Source organism: Electrona antarctica, assembly GCF_951216825.1.
Source record: "Electrona antarctica genome assembly, contig: scaffold_53, whole genome shotgun sequence".
NCBI lineage: Eukaryota > Metazoa > Chordata > Actinopteri > Myctophiformes > Myctophidae > Electrona > Electrona antarctica.
The window spans coordinates 612,749-639,349 of record NW_027638402.1 but is presented as its reverse complement, the minus strand read 5'-3'; positions in this window follow the sequence as shown (position 1 = coordinate 639,349).

Below are 26,601 nucleotides of genomic sequence, written 5' to 3'. Positions count from 1 at the left end.
GTTCAAGTTACTTTTAAAAAGTAAAGAGTTATAGTTATAGTTACTTATCTAAAAAAGTAACTTTAGTTACTTAAGTTACTTTACTTTACTTTACTTTATGAAAGTAACTTTTAAAGTTACTTTACTTTACTTTAAAAAATAATAATATAAAAAACGATTTAAAAGAAGGTTTTTTGTTCTGTCGCACAGTAAGAGAAAAGACAACTCCCTCCTAACATTATGAAATGTAGTGGAACAATAAAACATGTACAGAAATGTTGACAGGCATCTTTATTGTAGCCTCAACTTGCCTTCAAAACAAATGGTGCTGTGCAATATGAAGAAAATAAATAATAATCAAATACAAAATGAGTACACTCTTCTTACACCGTAAAGTTAACAATACTAAGAAAATATGGATAAACTTAAAGTGCTTTCAGCCTCAATAAGCACATTGAGATGCTTTTCAGTAAGGCTGCTGTATGTGCACGTGCAGTGCAATGCACAGGAGGTATTTAACAAAAAAACACAAATGGCTTAAGCCTTACACAATACTCCAAAACTCTTCACTCCAGCAGAGGGCACTAGTGGTGATATAATGTATTCTCTCTCTCTCTATCTCCAAATCTCCTCTCCTCTCCATCTGTTAATTTCTTCCTTCCTAGCTCTCAAACCAATGGTTGAATCTCATGAGGAGAAGCCTCTCAAACTTTTGATCTGATAGCCTGTTCCTCTTTGGAGTTAAAATCAGGGTACCCAGGCTAAAGAGTCGTTCTACTGGGGCACTGGATGGAGTGGCTGCATTATATCTAAGAGATATTTTCTTTATCAAAGGAAATGTATTAAGAGTGTCAATCCCTGTCGCTCCTGATTTGAGGTAATCAGCTACTTCAGTTTCAGCAGGGGCAGAGGCGGTGTCCTCATCATCTGAAAGGGTAAAGAAGTCACCCTCTTTGGCAGACCCAGTGCTCTGCTCTGGTGTTGGGTTGGTTGGTTGCTGCTCCTGTTCAAGGACCTGTTTTCGGCATTCTGATACAAGCCTTGCCTTCGCCTGGTCTTTCCTCTCCCTGTCATGCAACCAGCGGAGCTTAAACTTTGGCAGTGTCACCGCAGCCAGGACAGCATCTTCACTCTCAAGAACAGTTGTGAATCTTCTCTTGATTGCCTGAAATGATGTGTATAACAAGACAAAAACAAAACATTATTCAGTTATTTAGTACTTTTTTTAAGGGGGAAAAGGAAAATGCATTTATTACATGCATAGTTCCATAATTAATTTTATTTCAGGGCCACAAAATGTGTACAACATTTACACTTTAGAGCTAAAATGCTTTGCAGATGTATTGTCTCACACATCCACATGTAGGCTGTCACACAGCCTACCCATGTGAGTGCATTTATAAAATGCAATTGGCTGATTTATTTAAATTAAAGAAAAATGCAAATGACAATCACAGTTCTCACCTCCACAACTGCATCTGGTAGGCCAACAAGGATTTGCAGTCCATTCTTCATTTCCAGAGTCCTGGACATCACTGTTTCCAGTGTGGGTAGGAGTGTGCCATAATAGCAATTTTCTTCTCCCTGAAGAATGTCCAGTGCGCTACAAAGTGGCTTCATGACGGTACAGTACTCTTTGAGAAATAGATGTTCCCTTTCATTGATTGATTTAAGCTGTAGTCTGGAGGAGAGGGTGTTCAAATCCACCAGCGATATCCCAGAGATTCGAGCCAGGGCATCGTAAAACGAATTCCACCTGGTTGTGCAAGGTACCAGCAGCTTCTTTGCAACGATGTCCTCCAGGAGCTCCGAGGCCACTGTTGATCGGCTGGTCTTGTTCCACAACCCTGCACACTTTGCGGTAGCGCTTCTGTAGACTGCTTTTGTTGCAGGTGTTTTTTGCAACCACTTATCCATGTCATTGCACGAAATGAGGTTTAATGTGTGTGATGCACATCTCAGATGTGGGGGTAAAGCAATCACATCATCCACTTCAGCATCATCAGCACCAGTCAGCAGTATATCTCCAATGTCTATAAAGGTCACCTCATCATCCTCTGCATCATCTTCATCATCATCCTCATCACGTGGTCTGTACACTTTAAAGGCCTTGACAAAATTGGAGCCATTATCTGTAACAGTTGCTGTATTGTTTTGTGATATGCCATGAGATGAGTGAATATTCTCAAGTGCAGTTGCAATACTGTCATACGTATGCCGACCTCTGAACCTTCTGCATGCCAGTGCTGCTTTCCCACGTTGCATGGTCTCAGGATTTATCCAATGTGCAGTTACACCAAGGAAGCTTTTGTTATTTGCAGTCCAAATATCTGCAGTGGTGGAGAGATATTCTAATTTCTCAAATGTATTTTTGAGCTCATCTTCCATTTTGGTATATTAACTGTTCAGGTATTTTGAAAATGTATTTCTGCACATTGGCCCTGCATTCACTGGTATTTTGCTGACCAGTGCTCTGAAAGGAACAGATTCCACCGTTGAGAGGGGAAGCATTTCCTCAACAACATACCTTGCAATCATTTTGTCAAGTTGACTCTTGGTGACATGCTGCTGTGGCGATTTAAAATCGATTTTTGTCTGTTTTGGTGGTGTTGGTCCATCTGACTGTGAGGCACTGCCCGCACTGGTACCTGGGGTGGTGGTAGGGTCTTGGTCTTTGGCCACAAGTGTCGTACCCTCATGGACTGTTTTGAGATGCTTTACTAGATTTGCATTGCTCTTCTTGGCTGAAGACAATGCTTTATGTCCGCCGCATAATTTGCATTTCACCTCAATGTTTTTGTCGTCCTTTACCCTCAAGAACTCAAAATAATTGTTGTATTTCCAACCCGCAAAGCATCCGATCTCGCTGTCATTTGCCATTGTAGCGTGTGGTAATAATGTACGTTCGACCGGCCTTTTCTGTGTATGCGTTAACTTACAAGGGTTTGTGTGTCTGTGAGTCTGTGACTAAGGGCGCGTTCGGAAATACGGTAAATACCACACCGCAGCGCACTCGCCTATTAGTTTGCATTGCACATTGGGCTCAGTGCGCTATTCCTATATACTCTAAGGCTATTCCTGAACGTGCCCTAAGGCTCTGCCACAGCCAATGCCATAAAGTAAGACCCGGCGCCTTACTCTGTCAGACTGTCTCTGATTGGCTTACCCTGAAATCTGGCCCTACGTTACAACGTTAGCCAATCAATGACCTCTTCTGCGACATGCTTTGTTCATGTTAGGGTGCGTAGCACTAGCCATGTGGGCTCAGAGGCTAGTATGAGAGCACAAACAAAACTGTCAACACAGTACAACACAGAGCGCTCTCTCAGCAGCAGTCAGCACAGAGCCTGTATGACAGACTCACGGCGCTGTATGGGGAAATTTTTCACTTGGATCATACGTTGACATAATAACGCTATAACGCGGGTAACGCTCGGACAATAACTATAAGGCCGTTATGGAATAGGGAAATGTAAAGCCTCCGTTAGAAGTTACTGCAAAAAGTAGCGCCGTTAGGTAACGTAACGTGATGTAAGGGCGTTAGTTACAACACTGATGGGGATACCTAACCTGACTCCGCCAGATGGGGCAGCAGAGAGTACCCAGTGTACTCTCTGTTGCCCCATCTGGCGGAGTCAGGTTAGGGGAGACCCAGGATGAGCTTGATGGAGTTGATAGCAGTGGTATAAAGACGCCATATCATGGATGGACACTGAATCTTATATGATATTGTTTATTAATCTTCTCACATTGTTTATTACACAGACATGGAGAGCCCTGTGACTGAACAAACACTCTATTACAATGAGTATGTAACCCCTGGGTAAATTCCCCAGCGTTATTATGTGCCTTGAGTTATTATTGTGTCAAACAATAGCGTTATTATGTGCCTTGAGTTATTATTGTGTCAAACAATAGCAATATGCAGTCAAGTTGGTATGCAACAGGTCTTTAACAGCTAGAAGCTATTCTACCTTAAGAGGTCAGTCCACCTTAAGAGATCAGCCTAACATGATGTTCCACTATGTTTTTCTTGTTTACTAGCTCTGATTGGTCGATAGGAGGGTCCATCACTTTTCTGGGCTTGTGATTGGTTTTGGGGTGGGACAAGGGAAGAAATGAGTGTGCGTTGTGAGTTTGGCAGGAGGAAGTTTGGTGTGTGATGATATGACGCCGCCACGCCGGTGTGTTTTGTAAAACATTACCGTGACTTTATAAGTGTTTAAGACTGGATTTTGAAGCTCATCTGTTTGAGTGTGAACAGATTTGCAGAACTGATTTCGAGACCAGTTCCGTGATTATTATTACTGCAGTAAGTACGGCTGCGTTGCAGCCTACTGTTATGATAGTCTCAAGCTACCGAGGCTAATGATTAGCAGACACTAGTGTCTAGCGCAAATGTCCGGAACAGAAAGACGTTCGGACACAACGTTCGTTTGGAGAGTACAAAGACTGTGCTGCTAAGAACCAGATAGCGCACCCTGCGACCAGGAAAGCTGGGTGCACCTCTGGCATCGTAGGACGTGGGTAAGACCAGTCGTCTGTCAGTTCTGGAACTGTGTAAAGAACGTCCTGTCAACTTTAGCTCTCCACGTTCCGTGGGGTGAACTAACTTTGGCAACGAGGCTCACGTGAATGAAGAGGTGTGTTCACTCCAGTGCACAACATCACCAACAGGCCTGCAACGGGGGTTTGTTGTTGTTTTGATAATATTATGCCGGCTTTTTATTTGTTTATTTCTTAAAGTGGGCCCACTTCTGTACAAGGTATTCTGAGTGTGTCTATCCTGTAATTTATGTGAATCTAAGGTATTTCCTGAAAGTTGATACTGTAGGTATTTAAAACAGGGGGTAGCCTATTTATTTGCATTGGATTAAGTATGTCATAGTAAGGTGACATTTAATTCCTTTAGGTAGAATACAAAAGTAGTTACTTCATAAATACAGTAGCGAGTTAATAATAGTTCATTTGATTTACAGGTATATTAAAAGACGAGGTCTAGGATTGTCAGGCTTATAGCCTATTTCTAATTCAAAAGGTACATTGAATGTGTTTTCTATTTATATTTTGGGTGAATAAATACACAATTATTTACAATACTTGTTGTCCTTTTAACACAGGTTGACCTTACAGAATTAAGGTGATACTGTCAGGGGTAAACATACAGTCACATTTAAAATCCAAAGCTATAAGTTATAGCTAGATGTTTTAAGAGTTACAAGTCTGAACTCAGGCGCTGTCTATTAAGGTCGAGCACCGAGGCAGCGTTACAAGTATATCAGAGTATAGAGCTTTAACCGCTTAACAAACAAACACACAATAGTCCCATGCTTAACACAGAGCCTAAAGTGATTTCACTTATACACCCATACAGGGTGCCACACCTGCTACATACTGTACATATGTCACTGATCATGTGCAGCAAATTATGTACAAATATAACCAAGTTCCCTAGTTGATTCATACAATGGGAAGCTCCAAGCAATGTCTCTCTTCACAGACAACTCCAGCCATGACAATAATTCCACAGTATTCGCATATATCCAATGGGTTACAGTAGCCCAAACATTTAGACTCTCGTAGAGGTTTTTTTTTTCGATTCTGACGAATCTCTCTACGAGAGTCTAAAAGACTAGTCCCTTAAAAAAAGTCTTGTGTTTACGTTTGTGCCTCAAAATCACTCTTACCTTGTACAAATGCAAAATCTAAAATCTAAATAGTTTTGCCCCACATGTCCGGCGGGTGTTTGGAAAACAATTACACCCGTAGGGACCGTAGTTTTCAATACAACAAATATTTTAATCCACTCCGTCCATACTCTGTCTCGGAATCTGGCGGCCATCTTGGTTTTCTCTCCATTGTAAATGCGCAACAGAACCCTGGCCACTAGGGGCGCGGCCAATGTTCTGTTGCGCATTTACAATGGAGGAGTATGGACGGAGTGGATTAAAATATTTTTTTTATTGAAAACTACGGTCCCTACGGGTGTAATTGTTTTCCGAACACCCGCCGGACATGTGGGGAAAAACTATTTTGATTTTAGATTTTGCATTTGTACAAGGTAAGAGTGATTTTGAGGCACAAACGTAAACACAAGACTTTTTTTAAGGGACTAGTCTTTTAAACTCTCGTAGAGAGATTCGTCAGAATCGAAAAAAACATCTACGAGAGTCTAAATGTTTGGGCTAGGGTTTGTTGTTTTAGTTTGTTGTTGTCTTCTATGTCTTCATAGTTGTTGTCAAAATGACAAACCCAAAACATCAAGGTAGAGCAGGGGACAACGACGTGAAGCACCGGACAAAGATTTATGTTCTGACAGTTAGTTTGTGCAAGGAGTCCAGTATTTATAGGTGGTGGGTTGATTGTAGCAGAGTTCACAGGTTTGTAATTGGCTGGGCTGATGAGAGTGGAACCAGGTGTGTAACTAGGACTGAGGGCTGCAATGGGAAGTGGGAGTGGCTGAAGTGGAAACACAGACACAACTGGGCAGAGGGAGAGATACAGAAAGAGGGGAATAAACAGGCAGAGGGCCAGACCATGACAATACTAAACTTACGTACAATCATGTTTGCTTGTGCATATCACATTCTACGTTGCCTGTAGATGTCCCTATCATCAGATAGGTCATTTGTTAAATAATGGCTTGACGTACTTGACCTCACCACAAAACTTAAGGGCTGTACCAGACAGAAAAAAGACTGGAAATGACAGTTTACTCTCTTCCTTCACATCTTGTCTTTTACAAGTATACTACCGCACACCCTACGTTGCAATGCAAGTTCAATTTGTTTCGACTTTAGAAGACAGTGGTGGGTCTTCTGTACAGGACTGGTCAAGGCCTAACAACAAATTAGTATAATGTCAAATCCTCAAAGTCTCATAGCAAATTGTGCTCTATTGTTCTCATTTAATCGCTTATCTATATTTACAGTGAAATTCCATTGTGTAATGTGTAGGCCATGTGTCCATAGTGTAAGGCATTATTAATTCATGACCAGGATAAGTCAGGATAAGTCATTATCCGTATAATAATCATATCCTATATCCATCATTACATTGCTATTAACAACAGAGACACAATAACAGCAACAACTGTATTTGTGTAAACCTGGAAAACCTGGACAACTTTAAGTCATTGTTCAGGTTGTGTTTCTCTGAGGGAATGAGGAGCATGCAGGTGTGTGGAATTAGTTTTAATAGGGTTTGACTGCACTTTTATTCAATGTTTTTTCAAATGCTAAATAATGAACAAACCCCACATTCTTTCCCCAGGTTAAAATGTAAACAGGCTAAATGATGATGGCTGATGCTTCATTCACTATAGACAATGCATTCAAATGCAGAGATTAAACGTGTTAATGGTCACTGGTTGTCTGGCATTGGACAGATCACCTGTTAATGATCACATTATGGATGAACTGACACCATTTTACACCTCTTTGACTCTGAGTTTCAACTACAGAAATAGGTCTATGACACAGAACTTATTATTATCATCATCCTTTGTGAAATGTTAAAGGTGCTGTAACTTGTAAGGGATATGTTTTGTTAAAATAGCTCTACTAATCATTGCTATATTGTTTGTGCAGTAACAGAGGTCTTCCCACGTCTCCATACCCATTTCACTAACATAATTATTACTATTTCATATTGTGAAATGTGTTAATAATAAAATTGACCAGTACTATGAAGAGAAGAAGGCCCATGGGCCAAATCTGAAATGGTAACCAGAGAATTGGCCATTTGAGATGCATGATCTGAGTAGGAAAGAGAGAGAATACATCTTGTGATGTCAACGTGCAATGTCAAATATAAAAAGAGACAGAAATGCCTCATCAAGTAGAAAAACTAGAAAATAAAAAAATGAATTAACAGTAATAAAAATCACTCACCCTCACACATTATGACAGTCACCAGAATATGGGTGTTTTCAATGAATCTGATGAAAGGAGATGTAGTAATACAATGGGAAGCTTGTATATGGATGTCTGTGACTCCTTTCATATATTTGACCAATGGCTGTAGCCATAATATATAAGAACGTACACAATGCATTTTCTAACACGTTTTATTTCATCCATACTTACACATGTATGTACAAAATGTGATTACGTGCTAATTTATTTCCTGTCACAGACAATGTTTCTAATTTAAAATGTCTTGAAAATGTCCAATAAGAAAATCCATTAACAAGTTAAAAAAAATCAACAAAAAAAATCATTTGGGTTTCTCTCCAGTGTGAATTCTCTGGTGGCGTTTAAGGTGTGCCATTTGAGAGAAGTGTTGTCCACAATCATCACATCCATATGGTTTCTCTCCAGTGTGAATTCTCTGGTGTGTTTTAAGGCTTGACATTTGAGAGAAGTGTTGTCCACATTGATCACAACCATAGGGTTTCTCTCCAGTATGAATTTTCTGGTGTGTTTTAAGGCTTGACATTTGAGAGAAGTGTTGTCCACATTGATCACATCCATAGGGTTTCTCTCCAGTGTGAATTCTCTGGTGTTGTTTAAGGTCAGACAAATGAGAGAAGTGTTGCCCACACTGATCACATCCATAGGGTTTCTCTCCAGTATGAATTCTCTTGTGTGTTTTAAGATTCCCCATTGTAGAGAAGTGTTGTCCACAATCATCACATCCATATGGTTTCTCTCCAGTGTGAATTCTCTGGTGGCCTTTAAGGCTGTCCATTCGAGAGAAATGTTGTCCACACTGATCACATCCATAGGGTTTCTCTCCAGTATGAATTTTCTGGTGTGTTTTAAGGCTTGACATTTGAGAGAAGTGTTGTCCACATTGATCACATCCATAGGGTTTCTCTCCAGTGTGAATTCTCTGGTGTTTTTTAAGGTCAGACAACTGAGAGAAGTGTTGCCCACACTGATCACATCCATATGGTTTCTCTCCAGTGTGAATTCTCTGGTGTGTTTTAAGGCTGTCCATTCGAGAGAAGCGTTTACCACACTGATCACATCCATAGGCTTTCTCTCCAGTGTGAATTATCTGGTGGCTTTTAAGGCTGGACATTAGAGAGAAATGTTGTCCACACTGATCACATCCATAGGGTTTCTCTCCAGTATGAATTTTCTGGTGTGTTTTAAGGCTTGACATTTGAGAGAAGTGTTGTCCACATTGATCACATCCATAGGGTTTCTCTCCAGTGTGAATTATCTGGTGTTTTTTAAGGACAGACAAATGAGAGAAGTGTTGCCCACACAGATCACATCCATAGGGTTTCTCTCCAGTGTGAATTCTCTGGTGTGTTTTAAGGCTTGACATTTGAGAGAAGTGTTGTCCACATTGATCACATCCATAGGGTTTCTCTCCAGTGTGAATTCTCTGGTGTTTTTTAAGGTCAGACAACTGAGAGAAGTGTTGCCCACACTGATCACATCCATATGGTTTCTCTCCAGTATGAATTATCTGGTGTTTTTTCAGTCTAGACATTGTAGGGAAGCGTTTACCACACTGATCACATCCAAAGGGTTTCTCTCCAGTGTGAATCGTCTGGTGTGTTTTAAGGCTAGACATTGTAGGGAAGCGTTTACCACACTGATCACAGCAGCGGCATTTTTGCTTAGCCAAGCTTCTTTGTTCATTCACCTCTGGTAGAACAGGGAAGCCAGACTGATGATGCAACACTGAATTGGAAACAAAGACAAAGGAAATGTTGTTTAGAGGCATTCCTGGACTTAAAATGTGACCACACGCGATGTACGGACTGCCATCGCGGGGGTGGCAACTGTTGAGGACAGCTGAAAAACTATTTTCTTTGTCCTTTTTTATTTTTCTGTCTAAAATAATCTGAAGCTATGTTAATATTCATGTCATGTTAGAGCAGGTCTGAAATAAATGTCAGAGCTGATCGACATATAAATATGAAATAAATGCTTAAACATGTCACTATGTCTAATGTTATAACCATTGGGTTAACCAATGCTAACTAGACATACGGCTTCCCTGCTAAAGTATTCAAATTCCGCTAAAATCCGCCTTTTTGTACACAATCGTTTTGGAAGATAATACTAGTCTTTTACTAACTGGCTAACAGAAATAGCAGAGAAAGAAGTATTAACAACGTAAAAAGTGTGTTTATTTTGGTCCGCCTAAAGCTAATTCATGCTAATGTTCCAGCTGGGGGCACTGGTGACCACAACAATGGAAAATGCGGAAATGGCTTCCTATTTCCAATAGCAGAAGAAGAAGACTCGAATGAATGTAATGTAAACATTGTAACATTATGTCACCATAACGTGGTTATTATTAGTTGCTTTGGAATGTACCTGCCATGAAAATTAAGGTCATAATAACGCAGATCGCATCGATATGTAATATAGCGCAATAATGTACTTGTTTTAGCTACAGGATTGATATCAATATATTAGCTAAATGTAGCTAACGGCTATCGTTGCGGGGTTGCAAGTTTCTGCGAGAGAAATAAGCAACCCGGTATATGAAAACAAGCCCAAAATAGCCGATCTATATGCATACAAACAACACAAATCTTGTGTCTGGCATAAATTATTTTCAGATGGGGGTCTGCAGACAAATAATAATAATAACAGGCTAATCAAACAGGAATTAAGAGAAGAGCCAAGAGGGCACAATTTGTGCTGAGAGTTTGAGAGCAAACTGTCCTGTTGTCTGTTGGTTACTGTTTTTTTTGCATTCATATAGCTCTTTTATTTGTACTCATCTGGAACATTTACATAGGCCTAATTTATCTGCCACTGTTATTTTCCCTTTTTCATACTACAAAATGCCAAATAAATACAGTAGCCTATTTAAAAAAGGAGAGATAACAACATTCTCTAATTGTGTAGACTTATTGTAAATTAAGTAATGCAGATGTTTAACAATTATGTATATCTTGAGAGTGTAAAATGAAACAAAATTGACCTTTTAAGGTTTCTTTTTACACTTGATAGTTAAAGATCTAATAAGGGTCCACTTGGTTACCAACTCTCCATAATCAACTACACTTTAAAAACAAGCCCAAATGATCAACTACACTTTATTTTTGTCAAATACATTTGTATTAACAGGTTATAAATTATTATAAAATTGGTACAGTAGGCCTATGCATTATCTTTCTTTAGAAACAAGGCTAACTAATTATAATAAGCAGACATGGCAACACTGCTGGTTGACTAATGGAGGAATGAAGGCAAAACAGCACCCCCTAAAGTCACAGATCACTGAACTAAAGCTTAGAAGTCCATTTTCTCTGCTTGGTCTTTTTTCCACTACTCCTGCAAGACATTTCTCTATAAGCCATATCTCCAAAACTGGTGGGTCAAACTGAACAACCAATATGTCAATTTGAAGCTATGATTCCCTGCTTTCATATGACATGAAAAAACGAAAATTCAAAACAATCCAATGGCAGTCCTTCGATCAAATCGTCACAAATAACAAGACCTATAGTGTTAAGTTAATGTACCCTATTATCAATTTAGCATCCATTTATAATTCGATTCTACAATCATTTTAAATTTTAGAAAATACATGACAACGGGTAGTCAATGCTAAAATAAATCAAAACAAACAAATTACTAGATAAAAATAACATCCTTATGGCATGCTGTATATCCATATAGACACAGTAAGTAACTTACAGAGGTCTTGATGATCCTTGGGTGTGTTGAGAGAGTTCATCTTCAGCTGAAGTCTGGAGTCCACAGTCAGATGTGATCAGAAAGTATAGATATCCTGGAGGAGTTGTGGAGAACAACTACAAACTCTTCTTATACTAGAGAGCCTGAGGTGGAACCACTAACTGCTTGGTGTTGATTGGCCAAAGAGTGGAACAATACCGTCATCAGCCACCAATCTCAACCTAACAAACTGCTGCATGTGCTCCACCCCTCTCTGACTCCCCCCCCAGGTCATGCTCTATGCAACATTCTAGAAATAAACTGCTAACTGTGAGATTGCTTTGTAAGCTTCATATTTAATATATGAATCTATCTATATCCAATATAGAGTATCTGGCTATCTGGATAATATATGTATAGTCTAACAATATTGAATAAGTGGATATTAATTATAAATATAGCTGCAAGCAGCAATAAAGCGGGACCAAGATAGAAGAAGAACAATGCGCAATAAGAACAACATGCACAAATGAGACTGACGAGCTGAGTTGTCAGTACCGGGATTTGAACTCACAACCTTGTGGACCGAAGGCGGGAGCTCTACTGACTGACCTACACAGAGACAATGTTAACAGTGACTATATTGTAAACAGTAAAACCATTCAGTGATTTGGTAACAAGAAGGTGTGTCCTCATTTTAGGCATGTCTTTATCCATTACTACAGTGTGTTTTCACGCACAGTTAAAGTGTGTGTGTGTGTGTGTGTGTGTGTGTGTGTGTGTGTGTGTGTGTGTGTGTGTGTGTGTGTGTGTGTGTGTGTGTGTGTGCCTGCCTGCCTGCCTGCCTGCCTGCCTGCCTGCCTGCCTGCGTGCGTGGCTGCATGCGTGTGTGTGTTAGGCAGACAATCGTTCATAACCATGGATTTGGATTGAAGATCATCTCTTTAGTTGTTGTGGTGTTTAACATAAGGTGGCTATTATCACACCAGTCTTTAAAGTTATTGATCTCACTGATATAGCCCACAGGGCGGTCAACAATATGTCAAATGTAATCTACTTCAATATTTCTATAGTTGAGTCATCACAAATCTTGCAGCACACAATGCATACACTGAGTTGTCTTTACCCGGATTTGAACACACAACCTTGTGGTCCAATGGCGAGAGCTCTACCAACTGAGCTATGCAGACACAGTCCAATGGCGAGAGCTCTACCAACTGAGCTATGCAGACACAGTCAGTTGACTCATTCTAAACAGTAACATCATTCAGTATTCATATAGGTATTAGGTGCAGAAGAAGTTTCACAAAACAGCAATTTTCATTGGTTCACTTAGAAAAAATGTGCTACGATTATTTGTCCGTATAGGTCCAAAGTTCACGTGTAGAAGTTTTTGTGCATTTTGAGCAAAGATTCTGGGAGGAGTTACATTTGAACTGTTTTTCATATAATTCAAAATGGCGGGTGATCTAAAGGTCAGAGGTCAAAAGTCAGAACACGAAAGTTGTTCAGCATGCACATATGTGTATCAAAGTGTCATTGCCAACGGTCAAACGGTTCATGAGATATGCACGTTCAAAGTTTGCAAGTTTGCAAGTTCTGCATCAATTGAGTGCTATAGCGCCACCATTTGGCCGATCATGATGGGCTTCGCATAGTCACCGTTTGGCATGGTCTTCTATCATGTTGACAAGTTTTGCAAAAACCGACTGCACGGTTCAGTCAGAACAGCTATTTTTGGCGGAAGGAGAAGGAGAAGAAGTACTGATCATATAATTCAAAATGGCGGGTGATCTAAAGGTCAGAGGTCAAAAATCAGAACACGAAAGTTGTTCAGCATGAGGAGACGCATATGGGTATCAGAGTGGCATTGCCAACGGTCAAACGGTTCATGAGCTATGCACGTTCAAAGTTAGCATTTTAAATTGAGCGCTATAGCGCCACCATTTGGCCAATCGTCTTGGGCTTCGCATATTCACCGTTTGGCATGGCCCTCTACCAGATTACCGCGTTTCGCGAAAACCGACTGCACCATTCAGTCAGAACAGCTATTTTTGGCAGAAGAAGAAGGAGAAGGAGAAGAAAAAATATAGCTGCAAGCAGCGATAAAGCGGGACCAAGATAGAAGATGAACAATGCGCAATAAGAACATCATGCACAAATGAGACTGACGAGCTGAGCTGTCGGTACCGGGATTTGAACTCACAACCTTGTGGACCGAAGGCAGGAGCTCTACTGATTGAGCTACACAGAGACAATCAGTGACAACATTGTAAACAGTAAAACCATTCAGTGATTTGGTAACAAGAAGGTGTGTCCTCATTTTGGGCATGTCTTTATCCATTACTACAGTGTGTTATCACGCACAGTTAAAGTGCCTGCCTGCCTGCCTGCCTGCCTGCCTGCCTGCCTGGATCGAAGATCATCTCTTTAGTTTTTGTGGAGTTTAACATAAGGTGGCTATTATCACACCAGTCTTTAAAGTTATTGATCTCACTGATATGGCCCACAGGGCGTTCAACAATATGCACAAATGAGACTCACAGGCTGAGTTGTTGGTACCTGGATTTGAACCAACAATCTTGTGGTCCAAGGGTGAGATCTCTACTGACTGAGCTAGACTGAGACAATCTGTTACTCCATTGTTAACAGGAAAATCATTCAGTGTTAGTTCAGCATAAGTACTCAAACTTTAGTGTGTGTGTGTGTGTGTGTGTGTGCGTGCGTGCGCGCGCAATTTTCATTGGCTCATAAAAACTTCATTTTTTCACTTAACAAAAATGTGCTACGATTATTTGTCCGTATAGGTCCAAAGTTCACGTGTAGAAGTTTTCATGCATTTTGAGCAAAGATTCTGGGAGGAATTACATTTGAACTGTTTTTCATATAATTCAAAATGGCGGGTGATCTAAAGGTCAGAGGTCAAAAGTCAGAACACAAAAGTTGTTCGGCATGAGGAGACACATATGTCTATCAAAGTGTCATTGCCAACGGTCAAACGGTTCATGAGATATGCACGTTCAAAGTTTGCAAGTTTGCAAGTTTTGCATCAATTGAGTGCTATAGCGCCACCATTTGGCCAATCGTGATGGGCTTCGCATAGTAAAGTGACATAAGCATATGTGTGTATTAGAGGCAGAAGAATAATTTTCACAAACCAGCAATTTTCATTGGCTCATAAAAACTTAATTTTTTCACTTAACAAAAACAAAAACAAAAACGATCGTTCCACCAGCTCCACTCAGTATCAGCCACAGAACGTAGCTGTTGATGGGGAGACCCAGGATGAGCTTGATAGAGCTGAAACTGCACATTGCTATCAACTCCGAGGATGTGGAGGGGATGGAGGAGTTGGTGCCATTCGCCAGTGTGTCGTTCATCTTAAGGCTCTGTGTGTGTCCTGTAACCGGTACAGAAGATGGATTTGAGCACAGTTGACCTGATATAACAATGACACAAGTAAACATTTTTAACAACTCTTCTAAATGTTTCTATTCTATTGAACAACTATTCTAATGAACAATGAACACAAGGTTAAATATATATTATATAAAGGGATCTCACCTTTTGATGCCAGCAGAGTGTCTCAGATCTCTGAGTTGGTGTTTTGGTGAAGTATCTTCGTCCGACGGTCACTTTCTTCCTGATGAGAGCAGATCCTCCAAATGATGAACTCTGTGCTTTGCCTTCTCTAACTATACCTTTCCCTGCTCCTCCTTCCACTAATGTTTGTTTGTTGCACACCTGCACTAAAAAACATTTTCATATTGTTTTTCTTTCCATGGAAATGTATAGTCACTATGCAAACTTCACCCTTAGACACATTAAGCTGGCACACAAGGTGGCCCCTAGTTTAACTATGATACGATAGATAGATAGATAGATAGATAGATAGATAGATTGATTGATTTGATACTATGTTTGATAATGTGAGAGATACAGTACAGCTGTTAAACTTTTATCAAAGTCATTGTGGCCCCCTGGGAAACAAATGCTGCTCACCCCTTCTCTATTGCAATCATTAATATCAGAATAGACAGCTTTGGCTCGGGCCGGCCGAGCGGTCCAGGCACCTAGGCTAGCAATCCAGCCTGACAGCGTGTTGCGGGTTCGAGTCCTGAGCCGACGACCGTTGCCTCGTGTCTCCATGCGTGCCGCATGCGTACGTCTGCTGCTCTTGTTTGCGCTGCGTGTCTCTGCAACCCGGATGAGATCACCGTGAACCGTATACATGTTGTTATTATTACTGGCGTGACACCGCCTAGACGTGACAGAACCTCATGTCGTCACCTTATTAAACTAATTGCCTAAGTAATTTTTTCAAGGTTTTCAGGAAACACAAAAAACTGTGCCAAATGTAGAATATATTATTTTTCTTAATTATTTCAATTCCAACAAATATGAAAAAATATGACTATTGACATACAAATAAAGTTGTATGTCAATCATGTAACATGTAAGGATAAAATGACTTAGGCCAATATCTGAACATGCCATTTTATCTTAGGCAATTATAAACCTTATTTAGGCCAAATTACTTACTGCAGTAAGTGACTTAGGCAAAATGTTTTCATTCCAATTATTTTTAATAGACCATGGTTTAGGGTCAGCCACAGAGTGTTTAAAATAATATCAGAGCACAAAGACATTTGATACTGAAGGGGAGTGAATGGGAGTGAATGGGAGTGAATGGGAGGTACTGTTACTATGGGACTGATACTATGGGAGTGAATGGGACTGAATGGGAGGGAATGGGACTGAATGGGAGTGAATGGGACTGAATTGGGAGGTAGTTACTATGGGAGTGAATGGGAGTGAATGGGAGGTACTGTTACTATGGGACTGATACTATGGGAGTGAATGGGACTGAATGGGACTGAATGGGAGTGAATGGGAGGTAATGTTACTATGGGACTGAATGGGAGTGAATGGGAGTGAATGGGACTGAATAGGATTTAATGGGAGTGAATGGGAGTGAACGGGAGTGAACGGGAGTGAACGGGACTGAATGGGAGTGAATGGGAGTGAATGGGAGTGAATGGGAGTGAATGGGAGGTACTGTTACTATGGGACTGATACTATGGGAGTGAATGGGAGTGAATGGGAGGTACTGTTACTATGGGACTGATACTATGGGACTGAATGGGATGAATGGGAGTGAATGGGATGAATGGGAGTGACAGTCCCATAGTAACAGTACCTCCCATTCACTCCCATTCACTCCCATAGTATCAGTCACATAGTAACAGTACCTCCCATTCACTCCCATAGTATCAGTCCCATAGTAACAGTACCTCCCATTCAGTCCCATTCAGTCCCATAGTATCAGTCCCATAGTAACAGTACCTCCCATTCACTCCCACTCACTCCCATTCACTCCTCATACACTGCTATTCAGTCACATTCACTCCCATTCAGTCCCATTCACTCCCATTTACTCCCATTCACTCCCTTTCACTCTGAATGGGAGTGAATTGGATGAATGGGAGTGACAGTCCCATAGTAACAGTTCCTCCCATTCAGTCCCATTCAGTCCCATTCAGTCCCATTCAGTCCAGTTCACTCCCATTCAGTCCAGTTCACTCCCATTCACTCCCATAGTAACAGTACCCCCCATTCAGTCCCATTCACTCCCATAGTATCAGTCCCATAGTAACAGTACCTCCCATTCACTCCCATTCAGTCCCATTCACTCCCATAGTATCAGTCACATAGTAACAGTACCTCCCATTCACTCCCATTCACTCCCATAGTATCAGTCCCATAGTAACAGTACCTCCCATTCACTCCCATGCAGTCCCATTCAGTCCCATTCACTCCCATAGTATCAGTCCCATAGTAACAGTACCTCCCATTCACTCCCACTCACTCCCATTCACTCCTCATACACTGCTATTCAGTCACATTCACTCTCATTCAGTCCCATTCACTCCCATTCACTCCCATTTACTCCCATTCACTCCCTTTCACTCTGAATGGGAGTGAATTGGATGAATGGGAGTGACAGTCCCATAGTAACAGTTCCTCCCATTCAGTCCCATTCAGTCCCATTCAGTCCCATTCAGTCCAGTTCACTCCCATTCACTCCCATTCAGTCCAGTTCACTCCCATTCACTCCCATAGTAACAGTACCCCCCATTCAGTCCCATTCACTCCCATAGTATCAGTCCCATAGTAACAGTACCTCCCATTCACTCCCATTCACTCCCATTCACTCCCATAGTATCAGTCACATAGTAACAGTACCTCCCATTCACTCCCATAGTATCAGTCCCATAGTAACAGTACCTCCCATTCACTCCCATTCACTCCCATTCACTCCCATAGTATCAGTCCCATAGTAACAGTACCTCCCATTCACTCCCATTCACTCCCATAGTATCAGTCCCATAGTAACAGTACCTCCCATTCACTCCCATTCACTCCCATAGTATCAGTCCCATAGTAACAGTACCTCCCATTCACTCCCATTCACTCCCATAGTATCAGTCCCATAGTAACAGTACCTCCCATTCACTCCCATTCACTCCCATAGTATCAGTCCCATAGTAACAGTACCTCCCATTCATTCCCATTCACTCTCATTCACTCCCATGCATTCCCATTCACTCCCATTCAGTCCCATTCAGTCCCATTCACTCCCATAGTATCAGTCCCATAGTACAGTACCTCCCATTCAGTCCCATTCAGTCCCATTCACTCCCATTCAGTCCCATTCTATCAGTCCCATAGTAACAGTACCTCCCATTCACTCCCATAGTATCAGTCCCATAGTAACAGTACCTCCCATTCACTCCCATTCACTCCCATTCACTCCCATAGTATCAGTCCCATAGTAACAGTACCTCCCATTCACTCCCTTTCACTCCCATTCACTCCCATAGTATCAGTCCCATAGTACAGTACCTCCCATTCACTCCCATAGTATCAGTCCCATAGTAACAGTACCTCCCATTCACTCCCATAGTATCAGTCCCATAGTAACAGTACCTCCCATTCACTCCCATAGTATCAGTCCCATAGTAACAGTGCCTCCCATTCACTCCCATTCACTCCCATTTTGAAAGGTGTGTTAAAATGGCCTAAGTCACATTTTATTATGACTTAGGCAAAATAAAATGGCCTAAGTCTCACTCTTGACATAGGCCATTTTTTTAATAGGGGGTAACAGGGAGGCCTTTACGTTAGGGCTTAGGCGATTTTACCAGAGGTGGCCAGCATCACCAGGAGTTGATTTAGGCCAAAAACTCATTTTCGGCAAAAAATGACTTAGGCCATTAGTTTAATAAGGTGACGATGTGGAAGTCTTTCCACGAACGACGGTCGGGGTCAAGGTAGAGAATGACATGTGGAATTCATGAATTATGATGTATTACCGGTCTTGTGCGTGCGTGTGTACGTGTTTGCGTGCGTGCGTGGTGGTGGTGGTGGGTGTGGGGGTTCTGTACATGACGTGATTTTAAAATAATGAAATCCCAACCCTCTTTTTATTGGGTTCGATTACACCGCTGCTAATTGATCATATAGCATATAAACGTCAGTCATCCCGTTTCCAAATCACGCGCCACTTCGCTACAGACAAATCACTCGAGTCACAGCTCCTCCGACACAAAAAAACCAACAAACAAAGCTGTATGTGACAAGGACAAGAACAGCAATCAGCTACAAATGGCCATTACTGTTTATTAACCCATGACACAACCCATGACTCTGCAGGTGTAAAGTTATGACTGATAGTCATAGATATAGATGGATGGATGGATGGACCCCTGGTGTTCTGGGGTAGCCATGCTCCAATATACAGTACAGGTATATACAAATTGGGAGTCACTGCTTCGATTGGCCCATTGATCAGGCACCATGTGCTACAAATGAGTGTGCTTGTAGCTCTCCACTATATTCTAAATTTAGGGCCGTAATAACCTTTCTGCTCTGTTTTTCTACTCTTAAATTTAATTTTTGGTGTTCTCAAATGTTTGTTTATGTGTTTATTATGCTCGGTGTCTTGAAGTCTTAATACCTCATGTTTATTTTGTTTTAATTTTTTTTGCCATCCTGTATAGTTTAGTCTAAAATAGGCCTGCATGTGACATTCAAATAATGCGTGGTGCTCGATGATGCAGAAACGACCACAGATGGATGTTCAATGCAAAGTTATGTCCCAGACATCAACATGTTTGAACTGAAGCGAGACTCATTGGAGCTGCTGTCACCACAACCTCTAACTTTAAAGGGGTATCAGCCACACACCAAGCTAATAATAATCTTTATTGTTCTGAAGGATATTCATTTTCAAAGTTCTCTATCGTATCGAGACTACCTCTCCACCCAACATATTTCATATGTAAGGGGAATGACCCCACCTCACTTGTGACGTGGATATCTCTTTAAGACACACCAGTTGTACTGGCACGGACGGGTATATAAGGCCCAGGTGTGCGTGATTACACAGATTTTTTGATCTCCACCGAGCAGTCCAAGACGTGGTCTCCTCGACAGAAGTGCAGAGCAAGTTATCAACAATAACTGCATTTTTTAGACATTTTAAAAAGCAGCTACTCACGAGTCTGGCAGCCGGATTAACCTACTGCAGGATGCGGTTTAGAGAGCTGGCATGGTGCTCCTCTCTGGGTTGCTGTTTGTAGGTATACAACAAACAAAAACAGGGTAACCAAAAAAAAACACCATTACAGGCGTATTGTTGACGTTGCGTTAGCTCACGCGTCCTGTGGTCTATAGCCTGTCTGTCGACCTCCGGGGAGGGACACAGACAGGACAAGTGGCTCGGTAACCCTTGTTAAAGGCAGCGGAATAGAGCTCTATACGGGTGTATTGTTGGCGTAGCGTCAATTCACGCATCCGTGGGGCATATTCCGTGGGCTGGAGTTGACCTGCGGTGGCGCAGCGAAACAACAGTCCTGCCAGGCTAGCATTGAACACAGCACACAACACAGTCGTATTGTCGCCGGGGCGACTTCCGCGTCTGTAGCGCTGTGTCTTTGCTCGCCTCGTGAGAGAGAGCTCGCTTGAGTGTATTGCGGCCATAAAACCGTTCACGCACTCTGGCGTAGACTGCGTGGTGGAACCCGTGCGGACGGTGGAAGCCACGGAGCAAGCGTATCCTCCGAAATTTCCCAAAACTCCACACTGACAGTGTGGACAGTGACGACACGAAGGGAATCCCGTGTGACGTCACGGAGCAAGCTCTCCGAATTGGGAAAGGCAGTCAGCGCACCGTACTGTCGTATTGCTGACGGGTCAGCTCACGCGACGGTGGTGGTTCTGTCATAGACAGGACGAGCTGAATGCCAACTCACGCATGCAGCGGTCCCGCTGACACAGCGGGGCATACATTAATTCCACAACAAACAAAGTCTGGTCTCCAGTGCTGTGTAGGAAATCCCGTGGGGGACATCCCCGTGACATCACGGTGATATATCGTAGGGTAATTGTTGCCTGGAAAGCGGACTCATAAATCCCCGTTCTAAGCATGGGCCAAACAGTGGAAATCTGCATACGTATATACACTATATAATATTATTAATATAATGCAAAAGGGTTTGAGCAGAGCGTTGTCTCCAACTCAAACACTCTGTGCCTCAGCTCAGCTGTGGAGTTCAGGTGCGACCTTCCTCCAGAGGAAGAGATAGAGAGAGATTATAGAAGCTCTGCTGGCTGTTGTTTATTTATTTGGTTATTCGGAAAGATCCCCATTAGCTGATGCCATGGCAGTCAGCTAGTCTTTTGGGATCCACACGAAACATGTTACAAATTGCAACAAAACAAAACAAAAACAAAACAACAACACATGAATATCAATATGTGACTGAGACAGCAGTGTAAACTGTGACCCTCACTTCTCAAGCACATTACTATACTCCCCGTTTTTGAGCATGTCCAAACAGAATGAGTATTTATTTAATCATTATTATAATATAATTATAATTATAATTATTATAATATAATATAATTAAAATAATAGTGTATATAGGCAGGGTAACCAGCCAAAAACACCATTACAGGCGTATTGTTGACGTAGCGTTAGCTCACGCGTCCTGTGGTGTATAGCCTGTCTGTCGACCTGTGGGCAGGGACACAGACAGGACAAGTGGCGCGGTAATCCTTGATAAAGGCAGCGGAATAAAGCTCTATACGGGTGTATTGTTGGCGTAGCGTCAATTCACGCATCCGTGGGGCATATTCCGTGGGCTGGAGTTGACCTGCGGCGGCGCAGCGAAACAACAGTCCTGCCAGGCTAGCATTGAACACAGCACACTATACAGGCGGATTGTCGCTGGGGCGACTTCCGCGTCTGTAGGGCGGTGTTTTTTTGCCTCGCCTCGTGAGAGAGAGCTCCCGGGGGTGTATTGCGGCAAAAACCGTTCACGCACTCCGGTGTAGACTGCGTGGTAGAACCCGTGCGGACGGGGGAAGCCACGGAGCAAGTTTTCCTCCGAATTGAGCCACTGCACTTTGCAGTTCAGAAAGCTGACGCTGAGTCGTCCCTCTCGGGGTTCGATCGTGGCTCGTTTCCCTTGGGATCAGAGCAGACAGTCTATTCAAACACCACACGAGTGTATGGCTGCCGTGGCAGCCATCTTCTGCGTTGAGTCTGAGTCTGCCAGGAGCAAGCCCTGAAATCACAGCCCTTTGCACACTACTGTATATACGGCGTATTGCTGACGGGGTCAGCTCACGCGTCCGTGATGTAGTTTCGCCAATTTCGGTAACACAGCGGAGTGTGCCGCGGCTGTCGGGCGGAGTACACTGTACGGTGTATCACGGCAAGGCCGTTCACGCACCTACAGGTGTAAACTTGCATGGTATAATCCGGTTACCGGTTCGAAACCACAAAGTAAGCTCCTTCTCATCCCGAGAATGCACTATGGCTATCTAGGCGCAGCTAGTCAACACAGACCTATTTTGTCACTACTTCAGCACCGGCTTATATGCGGCGCTTATGTGACCATAATGGCCCGGACCTTTAGGAGCTGCAGCTACTGGCTTCCAGGCTCCCCAGGCAGCAGCAGCGGGCAATGCTATCAATGCCCTTTGATGAGGTGCCATCTGTGGCGGCCCCAATCCAAGCTGCGATAGGAGGACCAAGCTCCCCCAATGACGCTGCCTATTGAGCCGTCGGCCATGTTTGGCCAAAAGGCCAGTGCTTTGCTACAGCATCCTAAGGAGGCTGTGGAGGTGTACAGGATGTGCACCTCCACAAGCAGCCGTGAGCAGCTTGCCCCGGTTGCCCTCAGGCTGTGCAACCCCAGTCAGGTTTGGCAGTTCCAGGGACCTACGTGTCCGGTTACAGGCCAACCGGCGGGGTATGGCTAAAATGTGCTCGGCGGGCTAAGCCCATCCCTCAGTCCTGACAGTTAAGGCCCCAGACCCCACCCGCTGTCTCTCGGGACAGCGGCTGTCCTGGAAGACAATTCAGGTGGACCCCTGGGTGGGTTCCACTATGTCTTCGGGGGGTTGTGTGCTGCTTACAGCACTCTCCTGGCAAGGAAGGGCTGAGGGTCTGGGAAGCCATCCTCCAAGACGATTGGCTTGCCATGCTCGACCGGGGATGTTTATACTCAGATCCCGGGTCGGACACACTGACGCACTGACCGGCTTGTCTTAGACGACGGAACCTTTGAGTCCCGTATCCTCCCATTCGGCATATGTCTAGCCCCCCGATTGGACGCAGTCCTTGGCGGGAGGGCCTTTGCATCCTAAATTGGATAACTGAATGGTGTGTGCTCGCTCAGAGGTGCAGTGCCACAACAATGTGGCCAGGCACCTGCAGCACTTTGGGCACCTAGGCCGGCACCTCGACAAGAGGCCTTGCAGGCGTCAACTCTCACAGTCCGCAGCGCTCCTCTGCATGTGTTAGAGGGCAAAGCGGGACTCGGTCCCTTGCTCTAGTAGTCGGGCCTCAGGCTGTGCCTCCGCCCCTTAGGGCCGAGGGCAGTCACGGTGCACTTTGTGTCTCTGGCTCTTCTGAACATGCGGCCAGTGCATTATCTGTCATTCACAGTCATGCACTACGCGGGCGTATCGTTGACAGCGTCAGTTTACACGTTCCACGTTGTTCCAGCGAATAATTCTGTCTGTTCACACAGCAGAATGTGACTGTCAGGGGTGAGCAGAACCACCATAGGGTTGTATTACGGCGTGGCCGTTTAAACACCTGGGTGTAATTCTGTGTGTTGGAGACCGGTTACCGAAGCCACGGAGTGAGCTCCCTCCTCATCCAGAGGTATTCGTGTGGCTAGGCCAGGGACCTGGAAACAGGGCGGGCCACCGTCCCACACAAGGGCGACACAATAGTCACCCAGTCGGTCCCCATACCGTTCATCCCTCACACAATAGGCCAGCAGTCCCTCCTCAGGGGGGTGGTACTGTCTGCCTTACGGCATGAGCCAAATAAGCCCGTGGAGACTTGGGCTGCAATGGCTTCTCACAGGACAGCATTCTTGCCGTTAGCGGCCACAAGAATGTACCTGTAAGTGAGGGGTGCTGCCGCTTCCTACATGGCAATGCTTAGGTGTCGTCGGCACCAATCCCTGCAGTTTGCCCTACGGCCTGATCGGAGTGTGAGCCATCCAGTCTATTGATTTTCACCCTTCCCACCCTCCTAAGCAGGGTGGTGAAGCAGGGCCTTCCTCAGTGTTCTTCTCAGGGCCTTAAATGGGCCTAACTGTCTTAGGCAGATAGTCTCCAAGACTGGACTTCACTCATTGGCTTGTGAAACAATCCAGCAGGCATATAGGTGGGCAGGCAGGCCAGCCCCAACAGGAACATGTGCACATTCCACACAGGGCCTCGCTGCCACATGGGCTTCGAGGTGCCCTCCAATCTGAGATCTGTGGGACAGCCTCTTGATCGACGCTGTCAGCATTTATCAGGTTCTACCATATGTGGTATCAGTGTGGCGGCCAGCACCCTTCTCACTGTGTGTGTGCTTAGCTCCGCAGCATAAACGCGATGGGAACTATGCACAAAAATTAAGGCCATCCACTTTTTACTTGTAAAACTGTGATGCGACAATAAGGATCATTCTGGTTCTGAGAACTGGGCTTCAACAGTCAGCTGACCGAGTGTTCGGCAGGCTGACTTGAGCGGGAGTGCAGGCCCTGCAGACTGCAGTAACCTCGTTACAAAGAAAAGAAGAGCATTTCCTGAAGGGTTCCCTGAGGCTCAGAGGGGCTCAGGTTAGGGACCCAATCAGGCCCATCTGGGGTTAGCCCTGGAGGCTCTACGACCTTTAGTCAGTGAGCCTGACATGCTCAAGACAGCAGCCTTGTCGGCGTCACATCTACAAGGAGAAATGGGGGAGTTGCGAGCTCTATCAATCCATATTGAGCTCTGCAGGCCTAGGCCGGATGATGGTATAGTCTTATGCCCCAAACCGGCCTTTCTCCCCAATGTTTTCAAAAGGGCACGTCTCAATCAGGGGGTTGAGCTCTGCCCTACCGTCGTCATACAGACAGTCGACGTACAGAGATGGAGTCGGTCCCCACTCTGCCCTATTGGAGCACTAGAGTCGGACGTCAGGGCCACACAAGGCCCACAGAATAACGGACCAACTCTTTGAGTGCTTCAAGTGAGAGTGCATGGATCACAGAGGTTATCCAGCACACAAACAGGCAAGAGTACCAGTGCCGCCTGGAGGGCAGGCACACTCCACCTGGGGACGCTGCGGAAAGGTGCGTCTCTGACAGAGATCTGCACAGCGGCGACTTAGTCTACTCCGTCTACATTCACCCGGTCATACCGGCTGAACATGCAGCATTCGCTCCCTTCGGGGAGTTGGTCTCGCATGCTACTCAGCGGTGGGTGTCATTGTCACCTTCACCAGTCAAGCCAGCCTTGCGTCTGGTGGGCTGGCTTGGGCGGCCCTTCACCCCTGTGGTTTCTGGCCTTAGTGCCTTGCGAGGCCGGGCTCTGGGTGGCGTCTAGCTCCTGAGCATTTGGCGGCGGATGGCGTCTGGCTGTCCGGCCGTTCCAGGGGTTGTAAATACATTACATTGAACATACATGATAAATAATTAAAAATGTAGTATGTGCTCGGTCGGAGCCCACTGGCGGTGTCTTCGGGGTTCTGGGACTGCTTCGCTTCCTCACGAGGTGTCTTACAGAGTTCCCCTTACATATGAAATATGTTGGGTGGAGAGGTAGTCTCGATACGATAGAGAACGTATGGTTACTTGGTAACCTTTGTTCTCTGAGTGAAGAGACTACCTCTCCACCACGATGTCGCTCAGAAGCGGTGTCGATCAAGTAAACCAGTGTAATCACGCACACCTGGGCCTTATATACCCGTGCATGCCAGTACAACTGGTGTGTCTTAAAGAGATATCCACGTCACAAGTGAGGTGGGGTCATTCCCCTTACATATGAAATATGTTGGGTGGAGAGGTAGTCTCTTCACTCAGAGAACAAAGGTTACCAAGTAACCATAAGTTCTGTTCAAACACCCACATCAAAACAACAAATAATGTAGGGGCGGCGGTGGCTCAGGGGTAGAGTGGCTGGATGGTAACCGCAAGGTTGCCAGTTCGAACCTGGGCTCCCCCAGAGTTAGTGTCGAAGTGTATTGAGCAAGACGCTGAACCCCTAATTGCTCCTGATTTGCTGGTTGGTGCCTTGCGTGGTTTCCGCCGCCAACGGTGTATGAATGTGTGTGTGAATGGTTGAATGTAATGTACAATCGATGTAAAGCGCCTTGGATAAAGGCGCTATATAAATGCACCATTAACCACATGACACCAAGACAATAAAAAAACATGAGGTCCCCACTGTATCATCACCTTTATTTATACTCGGAAATACAGTTGAGGGCAAGCCCTCATTTTCAATGTAGCCGAGGTTACAATTCACAAACACAGTCAAAACAATACATCAACACAACATTATAAATCCGGATAAATTACAAAGGAACTTAAATGCAGAACAACCAGTAAAATAAATCAATTGAAGCAGGAGCAATCACGGTGAAAAATGTTCTGTATACTGTATAGAGCACCATCACGGTGGG